This window comes from Amblyomma mixtum, chromosome 2 (assembly GCF_055824585.1).
Source record: "Amblyomma mixtum isolate Tamu chromosome 2, ASM5582458v1, whole genome shotgun sequence".
Lineage (NCBI taxonomy): Eukaryota > Metazoa > Arthropoda > Arachnida > Ixodida > Ixodidae > Amblyomma > Amblyomma mixtum.
This window is the reverse complement of record NC_143013.1, coordinates 169,605,603-169,617,622: the sequence shown is the minus strand read 5'-3', so window position 1 is coordinate 169,617,622 and position 12,020 is coordinate 169,605,603. Positions and strand designations below refer to the sequence as shown.

The window sequence follows — 12,020 nt, the reverse complement described above, 5'->3', positions numbered from 1 at the left end:
CTGTACCACCGAGCTACATCAAACCTAATCACACCAAAACTTATTTTCCAGCAACTGGATCATCACCTCGGCTAACGATGTACAAATAGCTTGACGAAGGCCGAGGAAACTGTCATTTTTCTTTTATAGATGCGCGTCCACAAACACGTTCCTGAAAAATAAAAGAGCAAGAAGGAAACCCGATACAGACATTTTAGCTTCAAGACAGTTTAAGATCTGTCAATGGTTCAACCCTACACAGACACTGCGGCAAACACACTCTTTCTCTCTCACACTAGAGCTTTCTGTTTACCATCTCTGAATGTACTCTCAGAAACCAGCCGCGTGTGCCTAACGTCCGGATCACACAGAAAAGCAACCCTGCGGAACTACTACACAATAGCTGAGGCCGGTCAGTCAAAATAAAAAGGTCAAATAGAACCCATCGTCATTTTCTGTCGCAAGTGCGGAAATCCATGTGGATCCAGACTAAAATCTTTTTGGTGGTTCCTTAGAGATCATCCGAAAAGAACAGCCCATCTCAGCAATGTAACAAAAAAAAAATAAACGGGATCTATAAGCAGTAAGACATCTTGAGGCTATGTTCAAGAACTATAAAAAAACCAAGAGCTCGACTGGAAGTGCCGGGGTTCGAACCCGGGGCCTCTCACATGCGAAGCGAGCGCTCTACCACTGAGCTACACCCCCGAGCCTTAAGGTGCGTCATTAGAAGCAGTAATAATAAAAGTGAGGTCTTTATCACCGCCTCATGTGAAGTTAAATGGCTGACAGATATTCATTACTAGCATGCAGAACAGGCGCGCGAGATTATGTTGTCGGAGCAGTGCAGCCGGCGCCATCGCGGTTTCTTCCCACACGCGGGGGAGGATCCGCTGGGCAGAGGAAAAGGATATGGTCGAGAGTGGCTTTGGGGTGGTGGCACAGGGTAAAGGAGGGGTCTGTGTGGACTTGGTGATAGCGCTAGCGTATATAAGGGGAGGGTAAGGTGCGTGTTTGGAGCCGCCTCCAAAATGTCTGATGATAATGGTCGAGGGAGGGATGGGGTGGAGGGTAGAGCCGACGCTCGGCTTTGCAGGCCTGCGTCATTTCAATGAATGAGTGCATGCGCTCCCGCGAGAACCCCAGGTCGGAGGCCGCCGGTGCCCGTTTGAGAGAACCTCGGGCTAAAGCGTTGGTGGCCTCGTTTCCGGGATTCCCGGAGTGGGCAGGCACCCATATCAGCTCCATGTGGCGGGGTGGGTGGGTGAGCATAGGCGTTGTGTGCGTCTGAAGAGCGCTGATGTCACGGTACTCTTGTGTCCAACGGGATGTGCAGAGGCAAAGTTCAGGTATTGTCCTGTGTGCGTTGGCTTCCGGTAGACCGACGTCGCGGGGCCGGTTGCTGTGCGCTGTACTAGGACATCGAGGAAAACAATGTTACCGGAATTCTCCTCTTCCATTGTGAACTGTATCGTCAGCTGGATAGAATTTAGGTGCTGCAGTAGTGCTGGCTCGTGTTCCCGGTTCAACACACAGAAGCAATCATCAACGTACCGCAGGAATATTTTTGGTTGACGGTTAATGGAAGCAAGGGCGAGTGCCTCGGTTGCTTCCAGAGCCAGGTTGGCGCATGTAACTGAAACGGAGGCACCCATAGCGGTTCCGAACACCTGCTAGTAGAAGTCGCTGCTAAAGACAAAGTATGTGCTTTACAAAGAAAATTTCAAAAGGCAGCATAAATCGAGACCTTCAATTGGAGTGCAGTTAGCGAGAGATTCACCTTACTCAAGAACATCTTTACAGTACTGAAACCGTGAAATCTACCGGCACACAGATGAACATGGATTTTACATCAAAAGACACTATGATGTCGTCCTTTTGACTGTCGATATTACGTAACATTCTGATGAAGTGGACAGAGTCCTTCACATAAGTCTTAGTATTTGTTCTACCAACCAGTGTAGGCAGGACGCCGTGTAGGTACCGAGACAGGTTGTGCGGGAGGGGGACCGCGTAAAGTCTAATATTGGCCGTAGAGGCACACCTGGCTTGTGTATCTTGGGAACACCGCATATATGGCTGGAGCTGAACCATTATGACATAAGAGCCGGTAATACAAGTTCTCGTTTTGAGGTGGAACAAATTTGAAGACGTGCGTCAGCAGTTTTTGAAGCTCGCTCTCAATTTTCCTTATTAGATATCGTTGAACTTTAACATATGTGCACTCGTCTTTCAGTTTCGAGACGTAATTTCGAGACGTAATCCTTGCGGTCCAACACTACTGCGGCGTTGTCTTTATCAGCCGGCAAGATTATGGTGTCCTGAGTCCTCTTCAGGCTTCTGAAGGCTTTTGTTTCTGCCGGTAGCAAAACAGACTTACTTGCACTTGGGAGTTTGGAAAGTGCTCCAATGGCGCGCGTGCATGTTTCATTTTGGCGGCAAGGCTCAGCTTTGCGCACGGCCTGCTCCACGGCGCACGCCACCGCGTCTACATGTGGTATTCGTGCGGTGTTGTTAAAGTTCAGACCGCGGCTGAGGATGCTCAGCTCAACTGGGTTCAAGTGGTGTGAAGAATGATTGACGACACAACTGAGACCAGGGGGACGACCGTTCCTCCGGAGTAGCATAGAAAAACCTGACTTTCTTGCCGTTTCTCTTGCGTTGAATAAGCCACTGGCGGCCACTAGGGTGGCAGGGACCCTTCACGCTTTCGCGTTAAAATAGATACTGAATTTTTTATACCATTCCCATATATTGGTGATGATTCATCAGAATGTAACCCCGAACGCAACATGGGTTTTTGCATCTGGCTGCATCATAATATCTTGAGTTTCTGCATTAACTTTTCTGAATCAAAATGAACGTATTTTGTCAGTATAAATCACGATGCGTGTAGACGTCATAGCTGCAACCCCCTCACGGCCTGAATCTAATGACGGTGTTCTTTTAGTCAGCCCGTGCTGCCTATGGCGGGACGGGAAGGATATTCTTTATATTTCTTTTCGGCTGCCTGACCTAAGACCTGTCGCTTACTATCTTTTCGCCGAGTAATTTAGGCAACATTTATGAAGCATTCACTAAAAGCGTTGAAATAATGCTGCTACGCGAATACAACATGTAATGGGCAAGAACAACGGTATTTCTAGCATAGCCTTCAGACACTGTCCCAGGCATATTTTGCAGTACCGGCGCACATCAACAAGCAGAGTTTCCCGTACAAATCTCTTGGTTTATACATGCCATATATTGCACGCACGAAGCCATATTTTGTTTAGAAACTTCACATGTTAATAAGAACTCATTGACATTGAAGGAAGGCGTTGAAAGAACTGAGTGCATCGATGAGGCTTAGTTCAACAGTTTTGTAGTGCCGTATTCTCGAACTTCTTGCTTTCTATACTCCCAGGGCGTGATGTAAGCAGTCTTTTCTACCAATTAATGGGTCTGGACCCACAGTGTTCTTTCCTTGTTTCGGTGGGAGAGGTACATGTAAATGTTTTGTGAAGAGAAGGTTTAAGAGAACAGCACTACCTCAGCTCTACTGTGTGATGTTAAAAGCTTTGAAAAATTACATTCAGTACACTCTGTTTACTTCCTAAGCATTATAAACCACGCAAAGATTAATCATGAAATAAGCATGTATGCATCGAAAATCAGTGAGAATCGAAACAAAAGGAAATACATCTTGTCTTAAGGGCAACTGACCACCCTCGGGTCGCAAACACTCTCTACCACTCTTGGAGCGAGCCTTCTCTCCTTCCGTTCCCTCCTCGAGATTTTTCTCTCCCGCTCCTCGTCGAGTAGGATCGGCAAGGCAAAATCACGCCTTCCTTCTCCGATGTAAGCCGGAGGCGTGGTGTCTGTGGAGTGCGTCGCATGCCTATGTGATGGCCCCGCCTTCAATAGAATTCTTTTCTAGGTTTTTGTATTTTCTCCGCACACTGAACGATCGAGAGGCGCGATCGGCTCGACCACCTAGACTTGTTAGCGAGCGCATCCTTTCATATATCTGTTTGTCATTCCCAGTTAGCGAGCCACCTTTTCATTTTTTTTAGGCCTCCCTACCGTTTCACGAGCGAAGGGGCGGAAGTCGGTTGTGTCTCGAAACACACGGTGAAGCGCGGACCCGGCAACCGCCCGTTTTTTGGTTCCACGTCAACGCTTCATATGGCCGACGCCGCTGCCTTCCCATCCAGCCACAGCGGGTCGTGCTCGCTGTCCACGGCAACGGAGGGAGTCCACGAACTGGCCGACATGGATACCCAGGACGCCATGCCCGGAATTTCTACCACCGACACACCGGAGGGGCGCCTACCGCACGGGACGCAACCAGACAGGACTGAAGCCTACCCGAAGGCGACGCCATGGTTCAGGATGATCGACGCACGCAAAAAACGATTCAAACCTGTAACGGAGGCAGAAGCACACACACCTGCCGAAAGATCACAACCCGCACGCCCCATCAAATTACCGAGGCTGCCGCATGATGTCTACAAGGTGGTAATACGTCTGCGTGGAGGGGCGACGCTGCATAAGAACTCCGGTAGGTCACTTCTCGCTGCTTTGCAATTCAAGCTCAGCCGCCAATTGACCCACGAGGCCAGGGTCAGGATCAAGCCAGAGCAAAACATCGCTATTCTGAGCACCCCAGATCCGGACCTCACTGAACAGATATGCAACATCCAAGCAATCAATCTAGGAGGAAAGGAATATTCAAAGAGCGCTTACGCAGCCTCACCAGATAACTCATGTAAAGGCATCATTACCGGCGCCTTACCGATACCATCAGAAGAGGAATTACTAAACTGCACGGAAACATATCCCCAACAAATAAACATCATTCATGCGAGGCCCTTCGGAACCAAAGGGGCATGTCTATATACCTTCGAAGGCAAAGCAGTGCCACGGTTTGTCTACCTCAGCGGCATAGCCCTTAGCAAAAACTAATACGTTTGGAATATACGGAGGTCTATTTAAAATGTATTTTAAACATATTTTGTATTCATGAATGCACTAAAAATATGTAGGAAATACGTTTCTGAAATTTCATGCTTGGTATTCGAAATATATTTTTAAAATGTGCCAAAAATACCTCACTTAAAGCATACTTCGAGCACTTTTCAAATACATGAAAAAATATGCATGCAGTTTTAGCATCTTGTCAGTGTATTAAAAGTGTATTTTCGGAAATATGAAATTAATTCATCGAAAGTATACTTCAATTCTAGAAAACGGGCAGCCCTTGTAAACGTATATGTATGCAGTTTTAGCATCTTGTCAATGTATTAAAAGTAAACTTTCATAAATATGAAATTAATTCATCCGAAATATATTTCAATCCTAACAAACGGGCAGTCCTTTTAAACGTCTTTGCACACTTCTAGCTGCCATGAACAGTCGAGTGCTCGAAATCGTGTTTCGGGAAATGGCATTTGCGTGTCGTCAATGTATTTGAAGTGTACTTCCGTAAGTACGTAATTAATTCGTCCAAAGAACACTGAAATTCTAGCAAATTGGCAGTCCGCATTAGCATATTTGCAGCGCACTACAAGCTGTCGTTGAACAATCTAATGCTCAAAATCGAGTTTCGGGACATCGCATTTTGGTGCTGGCCATCTATTTAAAGTGTACTTTCGTAAATACGCAATTAATCCGTCTGAAGTATATTTAAATTCTAACAAATGGGTTGTCCGCGTAAACATATTTGCATTACACTTCAAGCTACCGTGGAACAATCTAGGGCTCGAAATGACGTTTCAGCGAAGAGTGAAAACTTTCCCTTTCTTGTCATCCTTTCGTTTATGGTAACTCCTAGCAGGAAGGTGATCACCACTTATACCCCTGCTACACGGGCGCTTCGAATGCCTTCCAGCCTAATGTCATCTAACGATGCTACATGTGTTCTGTCTAAGGGAGTGCTTGAAGATAATATTACGCCAATGAATATTAACCGCGTCAGCATGAAATTTCCCCGGGAGTGCGCCGATGAGGACGACTGCACTCATACTGTTGTTTACATCGCTTGTTTACATAAAATAAAACGCAATCTGCGCTTTGGTTCTAATAAACAATCTGTTTTCTTTTTTACTGGTTGTACTCGTGATTGTTTACGCAGTGCTACAATGTGTGGGAAGCGATGATGCGATCGCACGCCTGAGAAAGCCGGGTTGTTGGCATCGCGCAGGACTGGCGCTTCTCGCTTCTTGTCCCGGCTTTCTCCGACGTGACCAGTACTTTTTTTTAAACTACTTTATCCAGAAGTATGTATGGCGACTGTTCGCTTTAACTGAAACGGCCTAACTTGTTATCCACAAGCTAGCGACGGCGACGACTGCTGCTGGCCGTAAAGCACGGCTCGGCAGTCTGGGTCACACCGGCGATTCCCGTTCATCGTACGCGTGCCCTGCGATGTAAGCAATAGTTGATTTCAGGTCACTGTTGCCAAAACTACACCTGGTGACCATTTACATTCGCTAAAGCTTGTGATTCGCTCTTCACAACCGCCGAAATCACAGATCCAACCCTGCGAACACGCTGGGCCTAGTCGTCGCGGAAGGGAACAGAGCCGTCGTCGATTGAAACTGATTTGGCAAGCGCTTATCGCTGGTGAGTGTTCAGGTATGCACACGTGAAATATAGCCGTTCGTTTCGCTCATTTAGAAGCGCGAGCATGCACACACCGCCGCCTCATCACCGTGCTCTCGCTCAGCCGCCGACAAGGCTGACCGTCCGCCGACCGGATTCGTCGGTGTCGTTGGCCTGAAAAACGTGTCCCTCTAGAATCATATTATAGTAAACTAGATATTTCACTATAATTACATGCTGTTGTTCAGCGTGATATATACTGTCGTTGTCGGACTAGTGTGACCGCCGTCGTCGTCGTCGCTGTACACTGAAAACGAGCTGAGGCTTTCGAATGCGTTTCGAAAGTGTCGTGCAGCACCGCGGCAGTCCATCGAGTCCGAATGTCATTCCTATTCTCGAATGCTATTCCACTCAATGTCATTCGAACATTTCCGTGTGAGAACGTGATAGCATTATACCAGCAAAAGCGCCTTGGGTACTTCTGGGTCCGAATAAGCCAGCGGAAAGGACCCCGTGTGGCAGGTCAGACCGGCTCCCTTACACGCCCATGTATCTGTTGGTTGACAGTTCGACTCCTGACCTGTGCCTGACGCAAGTTTCAACTAGCAATTCCGTTCTCAATTAATCCCAGATTCGAACGCGACCAGTAGGGTACTTCAGCGATAATTTGGAAGCCCACAGTATTTGCGCAAAAAAAGGTATCACCGTGCAAAATAGTGCGTCGCTTTCTCTGGGTATATATACGGCAAGCCAAGTATAGCGCTTGTCGTAGGATTTGTTGTTTGCTGTGTCGCTGTCGTCTTGGTATGCTGTATGTAGGTATCTGCCATTCCCATTCAATCACGTGACCTTATAATATCAGACTCCTGTTGATTAATGATAAATACCCGTGTACGATTTGTTCTCCAGTTGATGAATTAACCCGTGTCATTGCATGGAGCCGCCCAGTAGACTTTTTTTTAAGCCCGAGTAAACACATTTTTAATGTATTAAATGTATATTTTTAGTATATTTCTAATGTATATTTTTATTATATTTTTAATGCATTATAAATATGCTAAGCGGGCAAAAATGTACTTTTCACGTATTTTTAAGAACATTTAAAATATTATTCCTAGTATACTTAGAAAGCATTCGTATTGCAGTTTAAGCATAGGGACAAAAAAATGCGAAATAAATATGAAATTAATACAATACGTTTGAAATGCATTTTTAGCACATCCTCTTTTCGCTAAGGGAGAGTACAGGTGCAAGCCATTCCGACCAGTGATGCAGGTTTGCGGATGCTGGCTGAAAACAGGGCACCGTGCTGACATTTGTCCCACTCCGCAGGAGAAAAGATGCTACAATTGCGGAGTACGCAATCCTCCACCAGGACATGTCGATTGCAAAAAGTACTGCATCGTCTGCGACACATCGGACCACTCCACCATTGACACGAACTGCCCGGCAAGACAGAAGAACTACAGCACAAGAGGGAAAAAGACAAGCCAAGCTGATGAAGCCGTAATCCGACGCCATCATTATGAAGACATTGCTGCACAGAGCCAAATGCAGAAGAACCAAAAGCCTGAGCAGAAGCAAAAGACGGCGCAGAAGAACAAGACTGAGCAGGAGGACAAGACTGAGCATCGACCCAGGAATGAGCATTGGCCCAAGTTGAACCAAATCCAAGCCGACCGGCTGGGAGAACAGCAAGGATATAGCAAAAGCACATTTCCCAAGAAAGGGCATCAGAACAACGGGCAAAGCAAGGCACTCACCATACATCCAAAGAAACCTTGGCACCAAAGCACAGAACAATGGCCACCCCTCCCACCACTGAGGAAGGAAAACCCAGTGGCCACCAGGGCTGCTCAGACACCTTTGGAGCAGGCCATGGAGACCGAGAGCTCAGAACCGCCGGACAACCAAGATTGCAAAAACCACACGGAAAAGCGCAGTGTGGACACCGTGAACGCCGTGTATAAAACTTTGCAACGCGATTTCGCACAATTTCAACCCCTTCGGGGGCCCAGTAGTACCGAGACAGACGCCACCGAGCCACGGGCCTGTACCTCGAAAGCCAGTGATTGCGCAGCCCACATCCAGGAGACCCAGGAGACGCAGTCACTCCGGAACGCTACACCCGAGAAAGAAGCCGGCCCTGCTAAAAAGGGTGAGTTGTCCGTCCAAGCAGCCTCCACTCCTACCTCTTTTCGAAACCCTGACCCCCCTATTACACCTCAAGAGGCGGTTAAACAGTACATACGTTCCGCTGAATTTCGCTCAGAAATCACTACCATAATAAACACTATAGTTGCTGAACAACTTGGAGCGATGCAGCAAGAGCTCATACTAGCCCAGGCACAGTTGATACAGACCATGGCTGACAGGATAGAAGCTACGATTAACACACGCTTGGAAAAACATGAAGCCGGCATCAACAAGCTTTTCGAACTTGTACCGCATCAGGAATTGCCTCGCAAGCAGCGCGCAGTCCAACCCGCCGCTTCACTATCTCCAGACCAGCAACATGGCGCAGAACAATAGCACGCGAAAAGGTCGGCGGCGACGACAGTTCACTACACCTACAGAAACAATTATATGGCAATGGAACTGTCGCAGCATACGCCGAAAACAAGCACAACTAGCCGCATATATCGCTAACTCCCCAAATCCCCCCCATGCCATTGCTCTGCAAGAGACGGAAACAAATCGCATTCATATCTGCGGTTATGACACGGCAGCCCTTACTCCACGTACAGCAATCCTGACACTCGCATCCATGCCGGTACTAGACCGCACACCGACAAACACCCCAGACAGCAAGGGCACTCAATATACCGCGATAGAGCTCAGCTCACCAGGACACACATACGGCCTCACTATTATTAACATATACAGCAATCCTAGAGATAAAGGCAGAGTTATTCCGGGCATCCTGGGCTCCTTCCGTTCCTCAAAGCTCCTTGTGGTGGGTGATTTTAATGCACGTCACACGCACTGGGGATACACCTCGGATACCCCCAAAGGTAACCTGATTTCTACCGCAATGGCTGATTACAACCTTAGCCTGATCACAAACCCCACCGTACCCACTCGCATTGGCACAAGCGTCACCCGCGACACCACACCCGATCTCACATGGGCCACACCGAACATAATCGTTAAATCTCACACGGTGCTCCAAGACAACCTTGGAAGTGACCACTTTCCTGTCTGCACTATTATAGCTTATGATTCCAAGATTTTCAACCCTCGTTCGCAGCTTCTCACTGACTGGGATAAATTGCGCTTATATTTGGCAGCTGATTCTACAGAACCCCGTACTGTTACTGACTGGACTGACCGTCTGGTGAAGGCCATTCAGGCGAACAGCAAAAGCATTAAAAATACCCCTAAGGCACCGCAGATTGATCCGCATCTTGCTCACCTCTGGGAGGCCCGACAGGGACTTCTCAAGCGCTGGCGTCACCAGCGACACAATCGTAAATTGAGACTCCGCATAGCCGCTCTCACTCGCGAGGCAGAAGAATATGCGAACACGCTAGCCCGCGCAAACTGGGCAACATTTTGTAACGACCTCAAGGGTACATTAAGCACTAAACGCACGTGGTCCCTCCTACTTGCTCTCTTGGATCCAACAACCACTAAATTTCAGACACAAGTAAACACACAACGTCTAATACAACTAGAGCTCCAAAAGGGCACCGACGTAATTGGCCAACTACGGGACACTTATATACCCACATCTCTTCAGTCGGCAGATCCACCTAATCTACCTCCACCTAACCCAGAACTTGATGCCGACATCACCTTAAACGAAGTCCGCCGAGCACTCTTCAGTATTCGCCGCTCTACGGCGCCGGGGCCGGATGGCATAACGTACAAGGCACTACTCAATCTGGACGAAGTCTCCCTCCAGGAACTCACGGAGCTCTTTAATAACCAATGGCAAGCTGGGACGCTCCCATCAGCCTGGACCCATGCCAGCATGCGATTTATACCCAAACCGGGCAAACCCCTCACTCTTCAAAATTTGCGCCCCATCTCCTTAACGAGCTGTGTCGGCAAGCTCTTCGAGCATGTCATTCTCAATCGCCTGCAACCGTTTCTAGAAACAACTGGCTTTCTATCCAACGTTCAATTCGGCTTCCGCCCAAACATCTCGGCGCAAGACGTACTTCTTGCCCTTAAAGAGACCCTCTTTTGCACCAAGCGCCGTACAGCCAGTACGCGAGCCATACTGGCCCTGGATATTCATAAGGCTTTCGACACAATAAGCCATGACCATATCCTCACGACATTAGCCACCACGGGATGCGGCACCCGCATATGGCAATATATTCGGGCCTTCCTTCAGGGACGCACGGCAGAACTCCACTTTGGGGATATTGCCTCCCAGCCTTTCCCCCTGCCTAACCGAGGTACCCCACAAGGGGCGGTTCTGTCACCTTTACTTTTTAACGTTGCCCTAGCGCCACTGGCAAAAGCCCTTGCTGCTATCCCAGGGATGCACACAGCCATATGCGCAGATGATATAACCCTCTGGACAACGGGAGGATCCCTTGGAACAGCCCAGGATATCCTGCAATCTGCCATAGACATCACCACCACTCATTTAGCAAACACAGGCCTCCGTTGCTCTCCAAATAAATCGGAACTTATGCAACTGAAGCCCCTCCCCAGTGACCCCCAGATCGAACTACACATGTACGACAATCCAGTGCCCATTGTGCCTCAGGTGAAGATTCTCGGACTTCTCATTAGCAACACACTCGATGCAACCACCACCCTTTAGCTCTTGCAAAAACAGACCAAACAGGTCGCTGCACTTATCAGGCGGGTGGCAGCACGCAATCATGGGCTGTCTGAACGGGAGACCCTCAATATGACAAATGCACTAATCATTAGCCGCATTATATACCACCTCCCATACCGCATGCTCACTCAGCGGCAAACACAACAGGCAGACATCCTAATACGCACGGCTGTCACCTCCGCCCTACGCCTTCCACGGACGGTTAGCACGAAACGTCTCCTGGCCACTGGTACCCACAATACAGTGACCGAATTAATGAGGCTCAACGCACCAACCAGTTAGTCCGCCTGAGTCGCACAGAAACAGGACAACGCCTACTGCGACAGCTACGTCTCAATCCACCCATTCCCACCCCAACAAGTCCTACACCTTACATGATCTCTCTGCGCACTCAGGATCACATATATCAGAAGCCCCTACCGCGCAATATGAGCGCTAGTCTCCATCAGGGTAGGCGGCAGGCACCAGCGAGCTATTACACGAAAACATACAGCAACCGCTCCGATATCCTTTATGTCGACGCGGCAGAAAATTCGAAACCAGGATATTTCACGGCAGTCGCAGCCTATGAAGACGGCACAGTGGGGGCCGCCGCCACTATCCGGACTAATTCGCCTGCAGAAGCGGAAGGAGCCGCCATCGCACTTGCTCT

The 12,020-nt window shown here is 48.4% G+C and overlaps 1 non-coding gene across 1 annotated transcript; it reads right to left on the bottom strand.

Moving 5' to 3' along the window:
- Positions 1–615: 615 nt before the first annotated feature.
- TRNAA-CGC (transfer RNA alanine (anticodon CGC)) lies at positions 616–687 on the bottom strand. The gene has a single exon. It is a non-coding gene; the product is annotated as a tRNA-Ala (tRNA).
- Between the last annotated feature and the right edge of the window lie 11,333 nt (positions 688–12,020).